Genomic DNA, 17242 nt, shown 5'->3' on the forward strand with positions numbered 1-17242 from the left:
TCTTCACAGTATATGGGCCATCCAATTTTAAATCTTAAATTTAGGACCAGAAAACATAACATGTTATATAAATACAAAACGAGAGAGACAGCTTTATATATAAAAAAAGTTTGGATTTCAGGTCTAAAATAATAATAATACTGTAGTAGTTAAGAAAAAAATGAATTAACAAATTTCTAGACTTTATTAATAGGGAAGAAGTAAGGGAGAGGAATGGAAGAAAAAAAACTAGCTTTATTGATTGCCTACCGTATATCAGATCATTTGCACATAATATTTATTTTTCATTAAAACTCTTGGAAGTAGGTATTTGTGGTCAATTAAATGCATTATTGGCTTCAATGGCCTCCCTCTATTCACCTCCACTGCAACAAGACTTTTTAACTACTCCACCCCCATCAAGAGATGAAATCTTCAACTTTTGAATCTAGGCTAGACGGACAGATCGCTTGAGCCCAGGAGTTCGAGATCAGCCTGGCCAACATGGTGAAACCCCATCTCTACAAAAATTACAAAAAACTAATTGGGTATGGTGGTACATGCTACCCACCCAGCTACCCAGGAGGCTGAGGCAGAAGGATCACCTGAGCCCAGGAGGTTGAGGCTGCAGTGAGCCATGATCACACCACTGCACTCCAGCCTAGGAAACAGAGTGAGAAGCTGTCTCAAAAAAAAAAAAAAAAAAAGAAAGAAAAAAGAGTCCAGCCAAGATCAGCCAACTCTCCCATAGTCTCTTGGGAAATAATATGCAGATATCTTTTAAAATCATTACACTTTAGGGTGTTTTGTTACCCAGCAATTGCCATATGATACAGTAATTTTTTTCTCTTCTAAATGTAGAAATTGAGGCTCAGAGAACTATTTTACCCAAACTCATCCAGTTTGTAAGTGGCAGAAGTTGGCCCCAGTCTGTTTTATTTCAAAGCACAATCTCCTAACACTGTACCCTACGTATAGCATTCAGATGTTAGAATAATCATCTCACTGAGCTCTATACTAGTCTGGCCATATATGAAGTACGATATTTAATTCTACACAACCTTATATGAATCCAGAAGAAAATACAAAGAATTTTATGATGTCTATAAACTCCAAAAAAAAAAAAAAACAAGAGAAGGAAAAGTTTGCTGGCCAGGTACTGAAGCTCATGCCTATAATCCCAGCACTTTGGGAGGTCAAGATGGGGGGACTGCTTGAGGCCAGGAGTTTGAGATACATGTGGGCAATATAGGGAGACCCCATCTCTATGACAAATAAAAAACTAGCTAAGCATAGTGATACACACTTGTAGTCCCAGCTACTCTGGAGGCTGAGAGGGGAGGATTATTTGAACCCAAGAAGTGGAGGCTGCTGTGAGCTATGATTGGTGCCACTGTACTCCAGCCTGGGTGACAGAGCGAGACCCTGTCTCAAAAAAAATTTTTTTTCAAAAAACAAAGAAATAGAAAGGTCTGCTTAGGTTGGAGAAGATAAAGCTCATGGAGGACATGAAAACATAAGTAGAACAGAGGGGCAGATTTTTTTCTGTTGCTCCTGTCGCTCCTGTCTCATCTATTCCGATTCCTTTAAGCAACAGTTCCCTACCACTCAAGAAGAGACACATCTAACCCCTCACGCCCATTACTGGGTATAGATGCTAATATCTCAGTCTTCCTGGTCTTCATCACCTAAGGGTCTACTCAACACTTAGAGACTCACTTTGAGCTTCTAGACAGCATCTTTCAAGTCCATCTCTGCATCTAACCACAACTGTATTCAGTGTGACATTTTCTCAAATTCCTTTCCAGGTAACACTCTTCCCAGCTAGACTTGGCCTCTAAAATTGGCCTCTTCTACCACAAAAAGAAGCCTCCATACCACAAACACACACACACTTTCTTACCTGGCCTTGCTCCAGAGATCAATGGCTAAAGCTAACAGGATTTCATCAGATTTTAGCTTAATCAAGAGAGATGTACCTACCAATGACATCTGTCAAGTAAAAGCACTAGGCCTTCATGACCATAAAGACCAATTCCAGGAAGCATGGTATGTTGCATAAGGGAATCCTCCTCATGTGATAACTTGGATAATACAAGGTACTGAAACAAACAAAACCCCCCACATTTTAGTAGCTTAAAACAATATAATATTCTGTCTCACTCCTCTATCAATCCAGTGAGAGTATTTCTAGTTGGCTGACGGTTTTCCTGAATGTGATGATTCAGGACCTAGTTCCTTCTATCTTGTGGCTCCACCATACTCTGAAAATATGGAGCATTTGTTTTTTATTTAGTCCACCTAGGAGGCAAGAGAAGAAAAACTAGAAAAGGTATTTATTTTTTCAACCACCTCAGCCAACAAGTTATGCATGTCAGATTCCATTAGTGAGGCCTAGTCATACGTCCCTACCTAGATGTAAGGGGGATTGGGAAATGCAGTCCTTGGCTGGAAAGCCATGTCCCAGTAACTATTTCTCACTACAGAAGGGGAGTATAAATATTTGCTGGGCAGACAACCATCTCTACTGCCGTTGGTAACAAAATACATGGGCTCTAAGTTCCATTTTAACTTCTATGTTCACGACCCTCAACTTTCGCCAAGGTTCAGAAAAAGAAAAAAAAATCCACTTAAAAGTATCCACGTAAACTGTAAACACTATCCATATTTCTAGTTTAAGGTATTAATCAGAAGCTCTTATACTAGACCCTAAGGACTTGGAGGGCAAGAATTGACTCCTTCACACTGTATGCCCAGAGCTTCCCATATACAGTAGAACTGGGCTCTAGGTTACCCAGTGTCCTTTTTTTTTTTAAGTTGGTCTGCTTTTATTTTTATATTTATTTACTTATTTATTTTTTAACTTTTTTTTTAAGGCAAGACCATTGAGACTTCTTTTTTTATTTTTTTATTTTTATTTTTGAGACAGTGTCTCGTTCTGTGGCCCAGGCTGGAGTGCACCGGTGTGATCTCGGCTCACTGCAACCTCTGCCTCCTGGGTTCAAGGGATTCTCCTGCCTCAGCCTTCCAAGTAGCTGGGATTACAGATGCATGCCACCACGCCCGGCTAATTTTTGTATTTTTAGTAGAGACTGGGTTTCACCATGTTGGCCAGGCTGGTCTCAAACTCCTCAGCCTCCCAATGGGCTGGGACTACAAGTGTGAGCCCCTATGCTCTATTTTTTAACTTTTAAGTTCAGGGGTACAGGTTCAAGTTTGTTATATAGATAAATTTGTGTCATGAGAGCTTGTTATACAGCTCATTTCATCACTCTGGGTATTAAGCCTAGTGCCCATTAGTTATTTAACCTGATCCTTTCCCTCCTCCCACCTCCACCTTCTGATAGGCCCCAGTGTGTTTTGCTCCCCTTCATGTGTCCATGTGTTCTCATAATTTAGCTCCCATTTATAAACAAGAACATGCAGTATTTGGTTTTCTGTTCCTGCATTAGTTTGCTAAGGATAATGGCCTCTAGCTCCATCAGAAGGTATGATCTCATTCATTTTTATGACTGTATCTTATTCTATGGTGTATATGTACCATATTTTCTTTATCCTGTCCACCATTGATGGGCATTTAAGTTGATTCCATGTCTTTGCTATTGTGAATAGTGCTGCAATGAACATACATGTGCATGTGTCTTCATAATAGAGCAATGTATATTCCATTGCATATATACTCAGTAATGGAATTGCTAGGGTGAATGGTATTTCTGCTTTTAGCTCTTTGAGGAATCACCACACTGTCTTCCACAATGGTTGAACTGATTTACACTCCCAACAATGATGTATAAGCATTCCTTTTTTTCCACAACCTAACCAACATCTGCTGTGTTTTGAAATTTTAATAATAGCCATTCTGACTAGTGTGAGATGGTATCGCATTGTAGTTTTGATTTGCATTTCTCTAATGATCGGTGATGATGAACTTTTTACCATATGATTTTCGGCCAAATGTATGTCTTCTTTTCTAAAACGTCTGTTCATGTCCTTTGCACACTTTTTAATGATTTGTTTTTCTCTTGGAAATGTGTTTAAGTTCCTTATAGATGCTGGATATCAGACCTTTGTCAGATGCATAGTTTGCAAAACTTTTCTCCCACTCTGTAGGATGTTTGTTCACTCTATCCAGGGCTTTTCAAACAAAATCAACTTGAACTCATACATGAATTCAATGCTGGGGATGTTGTTTCTCAAGATAAATTTCTTCTAAGCCTGTCTGTTCCTGCAATGCTAAGATACTTGTGGTTCTGTGAGCATGCAATATTTTGGTCCTTCATTTGTTTCCAGATACAGTCTCCTTTGCCTAGGTTGCCCTACCCCATATTCACCTGGAAAAGGCTTTCTCCTTCCTGAAGTGTAGGCTCAAGAACCACCACCTCCCCTCCACACCGTGTACCCAATTTTCCCCGCAGACTTCAGCACCCCTTCCCCTGTGCTTCCACTCTGACCATTACTATTCTTACCTTAATTTATAGGAATTACACATTTATTTTCTGTCTCTCCATTAGATAAGGGTAGGAACCATGGCTTTGCATATTTATATTAGCAAAATCTTGGCCACTGTGTGACATATCAAAAAGGCTCAATTAATATTTGTTAAATGATCATTGTTTTAATCTATTCTAAACCTAAATAAAAACCATACTAATGTCTTGAAAAATGATATGCTTCCCTCTTTCATACTCTTTGCCCCAAACATATAATGGTCTGAAGTATCTTAACAAATCAGAGATGTTGAAAGCAGAAAACCTTCAGTACCTTATTTAAGTGGAACTTCTAGTTCCACTCATACTACAATGCCTATGACTCTAAGCACAGCGATACATTATCTGTTGCATTATGTTACAGCTTCAAACTTCAATGGAACCTTAACTGGATATTAAACAGTATTTTGTCCATGTGTTAGTCATTTTGGACATATTTTTAGTATTTTGCATTTGTGCTGCAAAATTTACGAAGTTCACTGCCTTTGAACTAAAATACTTATTGTTTTAGATATTATCAAAGGAGACAAGAAAAAAAGAAATTAAAATTAACAGAACACCTATGGGGGAACTTGGTCGGTGTTAGGACTTTATATACTTAACTCATTAAAATCTTACATCAATGCAATGAGAGATAAACATTATTAACACCATTTAGAGAAATCTAAGGCTTAGAAAGAATAAAACACTGTTAGAGCCAGGATTCAAATTCAGATGCATCAGGCTATGTACTGGGCTGAAGGGTGGTTCTACAAGATGTCCACATCTCAATTCCTGAAACTTGTAAATGTTACCTTACATGGCAAAGTGACTTTGCAGATGTGATTAAGGATCCTGAAATGGAAAGATTATACTGGGTTGTCTCAGTGGACCCTAAATATAATCACAGTGACCTAACAAGAGAGAGAGGCAGAGAGAATTTGATTACAGTAGAGGAGAAAGCAGTGTGAGCATGAAGGCAGAGACTGGAGTGATGCAGCCAACAGCCAAGGACTGCTGGTAGCCTCCAGAAGTGGCAAAGGTGAGGAATAGATTCTCCCACGTAGCTTCCAGAGAGATACAGCCTTGCTGACACCTTCCCTTGATTTTAGCCTTTTATGATTCATTGGGCCTCTGACCTCCAGAACTGTAAAAAAATAAATTTATGTTGTTTTAAGTGTGGGATTTGTTGAGCAGCCACAGGAAACTGACATACAGGCTCCAAACGTAGGGAGATGTTTGATTAAATCAGTTTAGTGCAACAAACAGGGCAGAGTACTTAAACACCTCCTCTAACAGGAAAAGAAAACAGCTGGAGCCACGTCAGACCACATAAGGAAGTTCCAAATGTGAATATCCTCCAAGAACACTTGAGCCATCCGCATGACTATTCCCAAGTAATATCTGGAAAGCTTTAGCCAAGTTCTCCAGCAGATCTTCCCAGCTGGGAGGAAGGAACGGCGTGAGGGCCAGTCCCTCAGATAGCCAAGTGGCAATCCTTGCAGAACTAAACCAAAACTTGGAACCGAACCCACCAGCCTGAGGTGGCCAACACAAACCTCAGTAGAACTCGTGCTTCCAGTAGCAGAACAGTTTTAAACAAGGGCCGTATTCCATTTGCAACCTTGAGGTGAAGCTTTGTCTATGTCCTACAGTAGCCCAAGACTGGAATTTACCATGGAATGAGTAAGTCAGAAAAACAGTTTGCAAACTCTGTGCCTAGCCCAGATGGAAAAACAAGCTACTGGCTTTAACGCAGTACAAACTCCAGACCTTGTGCCAGCAATAGCCTCCTCCAGGACTGCGTTTGGCATAAGAATGGGAATTACAGTGGTGTGAATTACACATATTTTCCAATGCAAAATAAGGACTACCACAAATTGAAAGAAAGTTTGTATACATCTTCTGTTGTTCATTAAGGCAATTCTCACCAGCTCGCATGTCTGCTGTCCAGGGCTACCCTCTCAGGGGACGCGACTCAAGCGGAAAACCAGCGCCAAGGCCAGGAGAAAACAGAATCTTCTGAATGAAATTAGCTTTTGTTTTCCTGCCCCCTTTTGACCTTGATGGATATTTCCACATAAAAAAATTTTAAGTCTTAGCCTTCTAAAACATTTGGAAAGGTGACGCTCAGAGGCATAAGCAGTAAAGTTGTCTGCATAGTCAGTAAGTTTCCCTGGGAGAGGTGGGCTGTGATCTGATTCAAAGAAAAGCAAAAACATGACAAGAAGCTGAGGGAAATCTACAGGGATTTTTAACAATAAAGTGTTAAAGTAATGAAATATATCACTGCAATCCTTAATGATATAGCTAATCTCAAAATTTAAAAATCCATCCATTTCTTCACCAGTCTCCCTGAATCACTAACACTGTGGGTGTAACCATTGTCCAAAGTCCCATGAAAAGTAACTTAAGTGCCTCAAAATGATCTTGACTATGACTTTTATATCAGATCAACTATATCTTAGAAACTATCCTCCTCAACGTTAATTAAAAGCAAATCAATAGGTAGTCATTGAGCATGAGTCATTCACAAAATGGTGTGGGAAGTACAACCATCAAAGTCAGTGCCTTCTGCGGGCTTACCATCTACTAAAGAGAAAAGCAACAAACAAGCAAAACATTAAATAACAAAGTTTCAAATATGGGATAAAAAAAAAGTAGAAACCCATCACAAAGCAGTATGTGGTCAGTCAACACATGATTCCACAGGTAAGGGCCGGTGTGGGAGTTTAAGAGAGAAGGAGGTTAGAGCAGCACAGCTAGATGGAGCCCAGAGAATTCAGTTGTTTCTATTTTATCTCAGTGTGGCCAAAGGCAATAGGTAACTGGTGTGATGGGAAGTGTCAGACATCATCTACAACTTGCCAGGCTCAGACCTTGACAGTTACTTAAACACTATGAGCCTGATTATCTTACTCCACAAAATATAGATCAAGCCTACCTCCCAGGTTGCACTGAGGTTAAAGTGAGAAATGTATATAAAAGTCCCAGCAGATAGTAGATGCTCAATAAATATTAGTTGTTTTTCTTTCTGTGCTTAGTCTTCAATAAATTTATTTTTCTGAGACTGTAGTGATATTTTGTTATTTTCCACAAACCCAAACATGTATTTTATCTCATAGATCTCTTGAAGCATTATTTATTGTAAATGCTAATTACTTCCTGGTGAATGTTAGGTTCCAGAAAACACAGAGAGTCTTGTTTAAATTTGCCGATGCACCTTAAGCTGAGAGTGAAGTCAGTAAGCGTTATCTAGTTTAAAAGACCTGAAGTTTTCCCTGACTTCTGGGCACTTACAAAAATCTCTTTCATATTTCAGGCTTTTAAAAATTCAATTCTTCTCTCACAGGTACCGGTCTTGCCACACAAGTTTGCTCTGACACATTAAATTACCTTTGCAGCATCAACCCAATCAGATAGAACTGAGTGCCAGCGAGACCATGGCCCCTCTCAGGCCTCCCGTCAGTTCATGAGCTTTGCTCATTTCCATTGTCACACAGCATATGGAGAAGGCTAACCGTCTGTCTTAGAATTTCTTGCCCATAATTACAAGAGAGCCTGGGTAGGGCAGTATGGATACAATTAACACAGATCTATCACCGTCTCTCTGCCCACACCAGCCATTTGTGTGGGGACTCCCTCCTGCTGATAGCTGGGCAGAGGCTCAGGGCTGAAAACCAGCGAGAAACGAAAAGGAAGTCATTTCTATAAACCAAAGTTCAAATAAAAATGAAAAATCTGTAATTGATTATGTGTTCTGCCAAATGCAGTCTTTTCCACCATAACCAAGCCAGGCGACAGAGCTGGCCCTCTGCTCTTCACCCTCCCCCACCCCACTCTCAGTCCCAAGGTGGCCTATGCTCTTCTCTTTAATGTGGATCTCGCCTAATGGGAAGAACCTATCTTTCTCGTTTCAAAATATCGACATTCATTTCATTGAGCCTCACAACTACACCTCAATTCTGCTACCCCTTATCTACACATGCTACAGTTTCCACCAACACCATGTGGAAAGGGAATAAGGCACGTGAAGCCACCACGGCAATGAAGATGAGACCGCATTTTACTTGACTTCCCTCAGCCATGATGGCTAATGGGCTTGCCCGGATAGTACTGCGGTGCTCCCATGACTGCCCGGCGAAGTGCAGGATTCCGGCTTGATCATCACGTACACCATACAGAAAGTAACTCTCCCCTCTGAAACATTTTTTGAAACTCCTGCCATGGCTATGGGACAGAAAGAAGCCACATATTTCCTCTCTTCTGTGGTACATATCTTTCACTTCTGAAACAGGAGTGTGGCTTCTGACTGACATCCAAAGAAACTTGCCAGGAATATCTTTCTCAATAAAATATTGCTATGAATATAGTGCTTTGTTATACAATTAATGGCATCTTCACACGGAGGAAATATGGTCCTTCCACCAAAGAGATTGGAGTTTCAGTAGAGAGCAGGCATGGACTCAAGTTTAGAGGCAAAAAGCCCACAGAATCATGCCACAGAGCTCTACACTTAAAAACGGTTAAATTAATAAATTTTATGTTATATATATATTTTTTAATTTTGGTATATATATATTTGGTATAAATATATAAATATATATATATTTGGTATATAAATTATATAATATATATATATTTGGTGTATATATATAATATATACATATTATATATATACCAAAATTTTCTAAAAAGTAAGCCACAGGATCTGTCACTACCCCCTGGATGAACAGTTCAATATTGTGCAAGTGACCAGCATCATGCAGGGTTTATTGGAAAAAAAAAAAAAAAAAGCAAAGCCTTCCACAGGAAGCAACTGGCTCTCTGCCTCCAAGTCCGTTCTTTGAGGAAGAACATAGGTATAGGCTGAGCATCTCTACAATTAGTCACCCAGGCTCTAGAGCAAGACACGGTTGTCCCTACCCAGGTGGACAGACTAGAGAGTCACAGGAGATGACGGTGGACACTCTTCCCTTAGTCCTACCAGTCAAGAGTTTTCACCAGTTCACTGAGTACAAAAGACCTAGAAACAATATTGGAACCCACCATGGATTCTTCACAGCGCTCTACAGCTTGGTGAATGGCTCTCTGGAGTAACAGGTAACTCCCTCTAGAGAGCTGGGCCCCTCATTCACTGAATCCTACCGTTGTTTCCAACAAGTGGTATGGGTCCTAGCAGTTCAGCCTTCCACTGTTGGAACTTCTTGGTCAGAAGGGGTCCAAACAGGTGGCTAATCCATCTGCCCCTCATCTGGCATATGGTACCATATGAAATGTTCCAGACTGGACATTGCTCAGCAAGCTCGGCATTCAGTGGGGCCAATGACCAGGTCAGCCATTGTCAGGGGACACTTTGTTGTTGAACACATGCATAGCCTCTAGCCCTGACTCCCACCTTGTTCACAAAACACTGAGCAAGCACTGGGTGGCCAGAGAGGAAGCTGAGTGGCATCCACAGGACAGCTCAGCATGTCGTGTCTACCCTTCCTTTGAGTCTCCTCTTCAGCAGAAGCTCTTTGGTCTGCACTCATGAGGTACATGCCCTGGGGCCCACTCAAAGAGCATCACCCACTTGACTTCCCAAACCTCCTTGCCATCAGCCTTCAAGTCTTCTCTCCTTTCAGGCTAAATGAACCCCAAGGTGTACTTCTCAGCGTCCTGGGGAGATTTCCCTTCTCCTCTAAACTCCAGGGTGCCTCAGCAGCCCATGTCCAACTGCTGTCAGCAGAGCCATCTGTAACTCTGTACCCAAATGAAGCAAACTCCCCACGAAGCCACAGATGTGGGTGCTACAGTCCTAATGGCAAAAACAATGGAAGCAACTGAAATGTCCAGAAATGGAGGCTGGTTAAATAAAGTATACCATATAGAAATAACAGGCATCCATTTTAAATGATGCTATGAATACTCCATGAGATAAGCTATTTGTTACTATATAGTTAAATGGAAACACACATGTTGAAAAAACAGTGATTATCTCTGAGGATGTAAAATTATGAAATATTACTTTTCTTCCTTCTGTTTATTTGCATGTTTTATTTACTGTGAACATTTATTCATTTTGTAATGTCATAACCCTTTTGGTAGACAAAACACTCCTGCCAATCTTCCTAACGACAAGCATATTTTGAGTATCACTGTAGGGTACGGCTAAGGTCAGTGAATGATTTAAATGCTTTTGCTTCCTACAGGGAGTATATTAAACAGGGGGAAAGTCATTTTCTACAGAAAATTGCTTGGAGTTATTTTTGAAGAGATCCAAGACATCCAGTGGGACTTTCTACATTTCTGGACAACAAATTCAGTTCTTAATAAAACGCTTAATTCTAGTTAGCAAATACACTTTTGGTCAGATACAGCTGATATGTATCTGTAGATCTATATCCTTTCCACAATCTACATATGAGATATATATATACATATATTATTAAGATTTAGAAAATCCATTTACTTATTTGGATGTTATGTGTTTGCTTTTATAACATCCTACTGGCTATAACAATGACTTACTTGTTTCAAAGTTCCATTCTAACATTGTTTCTTTAGAGAAAAAACAATCTAGTCTGCATTGATTTATTTGATGATGGTATCCAAGAGGAGCTACATAGGAAATAAAAACATGGATTGGACTCTCCTTAGCTAGAATTCCCCTAAAGATAGACTTGGCTTTACGCTCCTGCGTAAGGGAATTATTTGCAATTCTCTTATTTATGTTCAACTCAGGCAGCCTTTCCAACAAGTTGACTGCCAACAGACAGACCCACATTAGAGGTACTAACAAAGTTCATCTTTGTCATTTGGGCCAGAGACTAAAAGGAGTATGGTCCAGATTCCAAAAAGATTTTCTTCAAAAGTGCCATTTTTGTGTTTATTCCACATTCTTAATTAGCCTTCACAGATATATATTCAGTTTCTTTTAGGAAAGTTTTGAGGTTATTTTAAAAGCATTGCAACATCATAAAGAATGCCATGTAATTTAGGCAAGGTATTTGTTTTCCCCCTGATATCAGTGGCTATTTCTCTCTCAACCATGAGCCACACACTGAGAAAAATATACATTTTCCACACCCTGGTGTGTGGCCACTCCCCATACGTTGGAGCCATACGTTGGCAGATGGAATAACCTAGAAAGTGAACATCACTCCACCTAGAAAGAGAACAAATGACTACCATTCAAAGAATTGAAGGATTTTAAGTGAAATGGTATAAAAATCGTTACCGAGATCATTTCTTTCCTATACTTTATACCATTCTATTTGACCCAGAATAGAGTGTGATGCATACTTCTTTTCTAGGAGTTATCTGTGTTGCCACTCATTCATACACAATCATCCTAATTCTTCTCTCTCTCAGCATCCTCTGCTTCATTCCTGTACAGAACTCTCATTGATTATAGACTAACCTATTGGAAACACTGGGAGGGTCTCCTTCCTCACCATATGTGTTCCAGTGGTCTGAATTTATATCTTTAGATATAATTTGTTTTAGGATCTTAAAGGCTTTTCTTTTTACTCTCCAACAATCTCATGAGAAGTCAAGAGTAAATCCTAGACGCTGCTAGCACCCTGAGGGTGTGGAGACAGCCTGACATGTTAGGGGAAGGATTCCAGGGGAAGGAAGGCAGAGGAGAGAGGGCAGGGACAGAAATCTTAGTGGAAGGCAAATTTAATCTGACTTCAAATACAAAAGCATTACTACAGGATACTCAGCAGTTTATTTACTGCTGTAAATGGACTCTCCTTTACCTTCACATTTAAGCCAAAACAATGACAAATAAGAATACCAAAGTTATAAATACACTAGAGTCAGTAGTAAGAAAAAAAGAGAGAGATGTTCCTTCTAGAGGCCCAATAAAGGGATAAGGACAAAGAAAAAGGGGTGGGGGGTTAAGTACTTTAGTGGTGGTGGGGCAGAGGCCCGTTGTTTGAACCAGAGCCAGGGTGCTTGGCTTTGTTTGTTCTCCACACTTCCTTCCCCATTTGCACCACATCCTTTACACTCACAGCCCCAGCAGCACCCACCCCATTGCACCACATCCCTTACGCTAAAAGCAAAAATGACTGATCATAATGTTGCAGAGCCTGAGAAATCAAAAGGAGGATCTCAAAGACTCAAGCACCAAACAATGAAGCAATCACTGCAGCCTTATGCCCCCAGCCCAGAGCCTCACATTCAGCGAAGGAAGTGTTAATACCTCCGAGAAAGGATCAAAGCTCCACCCTTCTTTCTGTAAGTCGCATGAGAAGCTCATTGAGGCTGGCTCGGGCAAAGCTGGAAGGGAGAAGACCTAAAGATCTATCTATCTGTCCTTCACTGCCCCTTCCCTGCATCCTTTTCCAGAATCCATATCCCACGTTCTCAGCTTATTAACAGCATCCTGATGAGCCGGTACATTCTTATTTCATCATGAGATTGCTGAAAACTAAAGAAGGCGTCAAGACCCCCATATGAATTTCTACTGATAGAATTTCAGACCTGTGAGGGAAAATATTTAAGACCAAAAACTCTTTCTTGAGAGGGTGCCTTCAAAGTTCCCAGAGCTCTTGTCCCTCAGCTGACTCTCACAAACCAGACACCCAGTGACCCAGCAGCTGCAGCCTCCTCCATTGACTCAGGCTTCATCAGAGGGCACCATGAGTGCCTATCTCCTGCTTCAGACCACCTGAGGACCATTCCACCTGTAGTATTCATCTGCTAGGGCTGCCACGACAGAATACCACAGTCCTGTTACGTAAAATACAAAAGAGATCCTCCAAAACGGAGAAACCTATTGGGGCTATGCCTTCTGAAGGTTGATCAAGGAAGATGGACATGAACAGGAAAGAAAAACAGCCCAGAGGAAGCTGAAGGTCTCCCACATTGCACCAGATGCTGCAGGTGGGGAGGTCCATTCCACTGGATGCACTTGGGACTGTAACCAGCAGACTGTGAATGCGACAGGCAGGGATCACCCAGGCTTGGCCACTCAGCAGAGTGAGCAATCTGCTGCTCCCAGACCCAGCAAGAGCATCTGGCATTACTTTGGGGCTGTTTCTCATCTAAAGCAGCCAAGCCACTCTTTTTTATTTTTGTTTACTTTCAGTAATAATAACAACAGCAGTAACAAAAACTGTACCACTTATTGAACACCTGCTGTATAGCAAGCATTGGTTTAATTGCTTTATATACTTTGTTCCATTTGATTCTCACAATTTTATACAGGAAGAAATTGAAGCACAGAGAGGTTGGATCAGTTATCCAAGGTCACACAGCTGGTAAGAAGAAGAGCCGGTATTTGAACCAGGATCTCTGATTACAGAGTGCTTAGCTACTTCTCTTCATCATTCTAACCTTGAGAGGCAATATAGTTTGACTAGAACAATGTAGAGAGAAAAACATAAGCTTTAGCCTCATAAAGACTAGTGTTCGAATCCTAGCCCTATGACCAAGGGCAGGTTCATCTCTTTGTATTTGGTTGCCTCCTATTTGAAGTGAGGATAACTTATGAAAAACGCAATCAAAGTAACTCATAAATAGTATCTCTCATTATTACTATTATTTTTCTCTCCTAGTGCTGTTCTATGATTGAATTTGTAACAATATAGACCAATAACATTTCAGTAAAATATAAAATAAAGTAGGCCGGGCATCATAGCTCTTGCCTGTAATCCCAACACTTTGAGAGGTTGAGGCAGGACAATCGAAAGCTCAGGACAAGCTTGGTCAATAGAGCTAGACCAGGTCTCTACCAAAAATGAAAAATTAGCTGGACACGGCAGTGTGTGCCTGTGTTCGCAGCTCTCTGGGAGGCTGAGGCAGGAGAATTCCTTGAGCACAGGAGGTTGAGGATGCAGTGAACTGTGATCACACCAGTGCACTCCAGCCTGGGCGACGGAGCAAGACACTGTCTCGAGAAATAAAAAATAAAAATCATAAAATAAAATAAAGTGATACCTTGCATTGCAAGTTTACATTAATTAGTACTGATTTAAAGCTGTCCTTCTAGCTCATTCTTCAACAAAGGTGAAATGTTGATGGACCCTTCTTTTTCACCTCCTTTTTAAAATCACAACTGATTGCTTATTAATACTGCATTTTCATTATCCCTACGGCATCTCAATCCCTCAGGAAGATAATGAATAATTTAAAATTCATGTTTAATTTATTATACATGCTTATGGTAACTATTTTCATGGACTGATACTTGTTAAAGTTCTCAGAGGCCTTGAGGCACAGGTGGCTCCATTAAAAATGTATTTCGGCTTTCTGGAGGGATTCTGTTTTAAAGTGCTGGAATGAGCACTTTCATAGTAACCTGACAGTAGGCTCATAGTTAATCGACAGTAGATTAAATGCTACCCTGTCCCCCATACCTGAAAAACAAAAAACAAAAACACTCCTTTGTTTCTGTCCAAAAATAAGTTATTTGTCAATACGTTTTGTTTCCTTCTTTAGAGACTGTAATTAACACATATAACACAAGACAACATGACTGCTTCAGTGATTTTTTGGGAAATGGTTAAAGGGAGAATTACAGAGAAAAACTGGGAGCAAGGGAAAGGAAGCGTGAAGAATATATGCTTCTGAGTAGGTCCTCAGGAAGTTAGCAGAGTTGGAGACAGCCAAGAGGCCAAGATCTTTCCTGGCACTGTCCCGATGCTCTGAATGGAATAATGAAGATGGAGGGCGCTTTGGTCTGGTCATGACCTCCACTCTGGGGCCAAGATGCAGCCCCAGTCAAGTATCAGCCACTTGCCTGCAACAGAACTGAGGCCGGAACACAGCATATTTTTCTGCTGAATCTAGTTCCATATTCTACCAAATGGCTTATGTTCATTATCATTTAGCTTTGCAGTCTTCTCGTACCTAAATTGGGCCCCCATAGAAGCTTTCTATTTATTGAGTAAATAGCGTTATTTATTCTGTAGAGACGTGAAAACCACGACCACAACAAAAGATGTTAGTTCCAATTAACACGGTGTGGGACGCATTGATTCCATGTGGATTCGTGTAATTTTTTTTTTTTTTAGAATATACCTATGGTTAAAAGTCTTCCTTACTTGATGTTCTTGTGCCATCCAAACTATGAGCGGTGTAAACAGCCTCGGAAGAGGCTCTTTTTCCCTGGGTAAGGGACTTAGGGAAGCCCTACATTACTACAACACGGTTTTCACTACTTGCAGACAGGTGCACCAGACTTAGGGTTGGCTCTAGAGTTTTCTATCAAAATAATTGTGATTTTTCCCCCCAAAATATATAAAATTACTTCTATTAAGTTAATATGAACAATGGCCCCAGGATTGAGAACAAAAGTTAAGCGATCTATTTGTGAATATTTCCTGGGGGGGGGGGGATCTCATGTATATTTTTACTGAGACTTTATTTAATGCAGAGTACTAAGAGAAGCTCTTGAGAAAAACAATGTTGATTTCACTTATCATTATATCTCCAATACCTAGCACAGGGCATATAACACAGTGGGAGATGTCAAGATATTTTGTTAAATAGGGAAACGTGCTTAAAAGTAAGCACATTCTAGCATCCTAATTCATCTTCTATAATATATTCAATTAGATAATAAATCTATTTTTTAACACATCAACTGCAAAAGATATGCTTGCTGTGAGGTGAGTCTTCTTTCAGCAGAGAGTAGCAATTAGCTTTGGAACAGACTTTTTTGAATACAGATCATAAGAACACTAAGGGAACAATAAGAACATAAGGGACATTGCCCTTAATCTTTGCAAATTCCTTGATGTAGAATTTCATTAGCTATTTTAAGAATAAGACCCAGGAATTCCAGCAGCAGTAACCCATTTTACAGATGAAAAAGGAAAATCCAAAGGTAATAATGACAGCTGACACAGACTGAGCACTTGCTTACATTCAATGCTTACAGATCCCTAATCCTCACAGCCACCCTGTGAAGTAGGTATAATTTTAGTCCCATGTTACACTGGAGAAAACCAAAGCTCAAAGAGGTTATGTGACTCGCCAAATATTGCATGGCTTCCTAGTGGTGAAGAACGAAGTTCTGTCTGGCTCCAGAGTTCAGGTGCCTAACCACCGTCCTTTCCTGCCTCTGTGCTCTTCTGTCTTCTGAAAATTCATAAAGGCATTGGTCAAACCCATTCCTGGACATGGTGTACTTTAATGAGACAGGGTCTTCCAAGGTCTCAAAGCAAAAATTGTTTTAAAAATAAAAACAGGCTAGGTGCAGTGGCTCATGCCTATAATCCCAATACTTTGGGAGGCCGAGGTGGGTGAATCACCTGATGTCAGGAGTTCGAGACCAGGCTGGTCAACATGGTGAGACCCCCATCTCCACTAAAAATATAAAAAATTAGCCGGGCATGGCAGTGCATGCCTGTAATCTCAGCTACTTGGGAGGCTGAGGCAAGAGAATCACTTGAATCCAGGAGGCAAAAGTTGCAGTGAGCCAAGATCGTGCCACTGCACTCCAGCCTGGGCAACAGAGTGAGACTCCGTCTCAATAAATACAATATAATACAATACAATACAATACAATACAATACAATACAGAAGATGAATTAAAAGGAACTCTTAAAAGCTCCATGATCTGGGATCCCGCACTGAGGTTTGCTAACCCTTACTTCAAAGTCCTGGTCCCAAGCTTATAGTGTTTGGGCGCCTTGAGCTGCATACCCAGTTTCATTTCAAGCCGCTCATCAACAAGCCTCCTTTATTCAAATCAGGCTGGACTCCTTAAAGTTCCTGCACAACTTTTATGTATTCCTATCTCTATTTCCTTCCAGAAGCTGTTCTCCCCATTGGAAATGCCCTATGGCCACAAA

Source organism: Sapajus apella, unplaced genomic scaffold (assembly GCF_009761245.1).
Source record: "Sapajus apella isolate SASKATOON/1434 unplaced genomic scaffold, GSC_monkey_1.0 scaffold25, whole genome shotgun sequence".
In the NCBI taxonomy this organism is placed as follows: domain Eukaryota; kingdom Metazoa; phylum Chordata; class Mammalia; order Primates; family Cebidae; genus Sapajus; species Sapajus apella.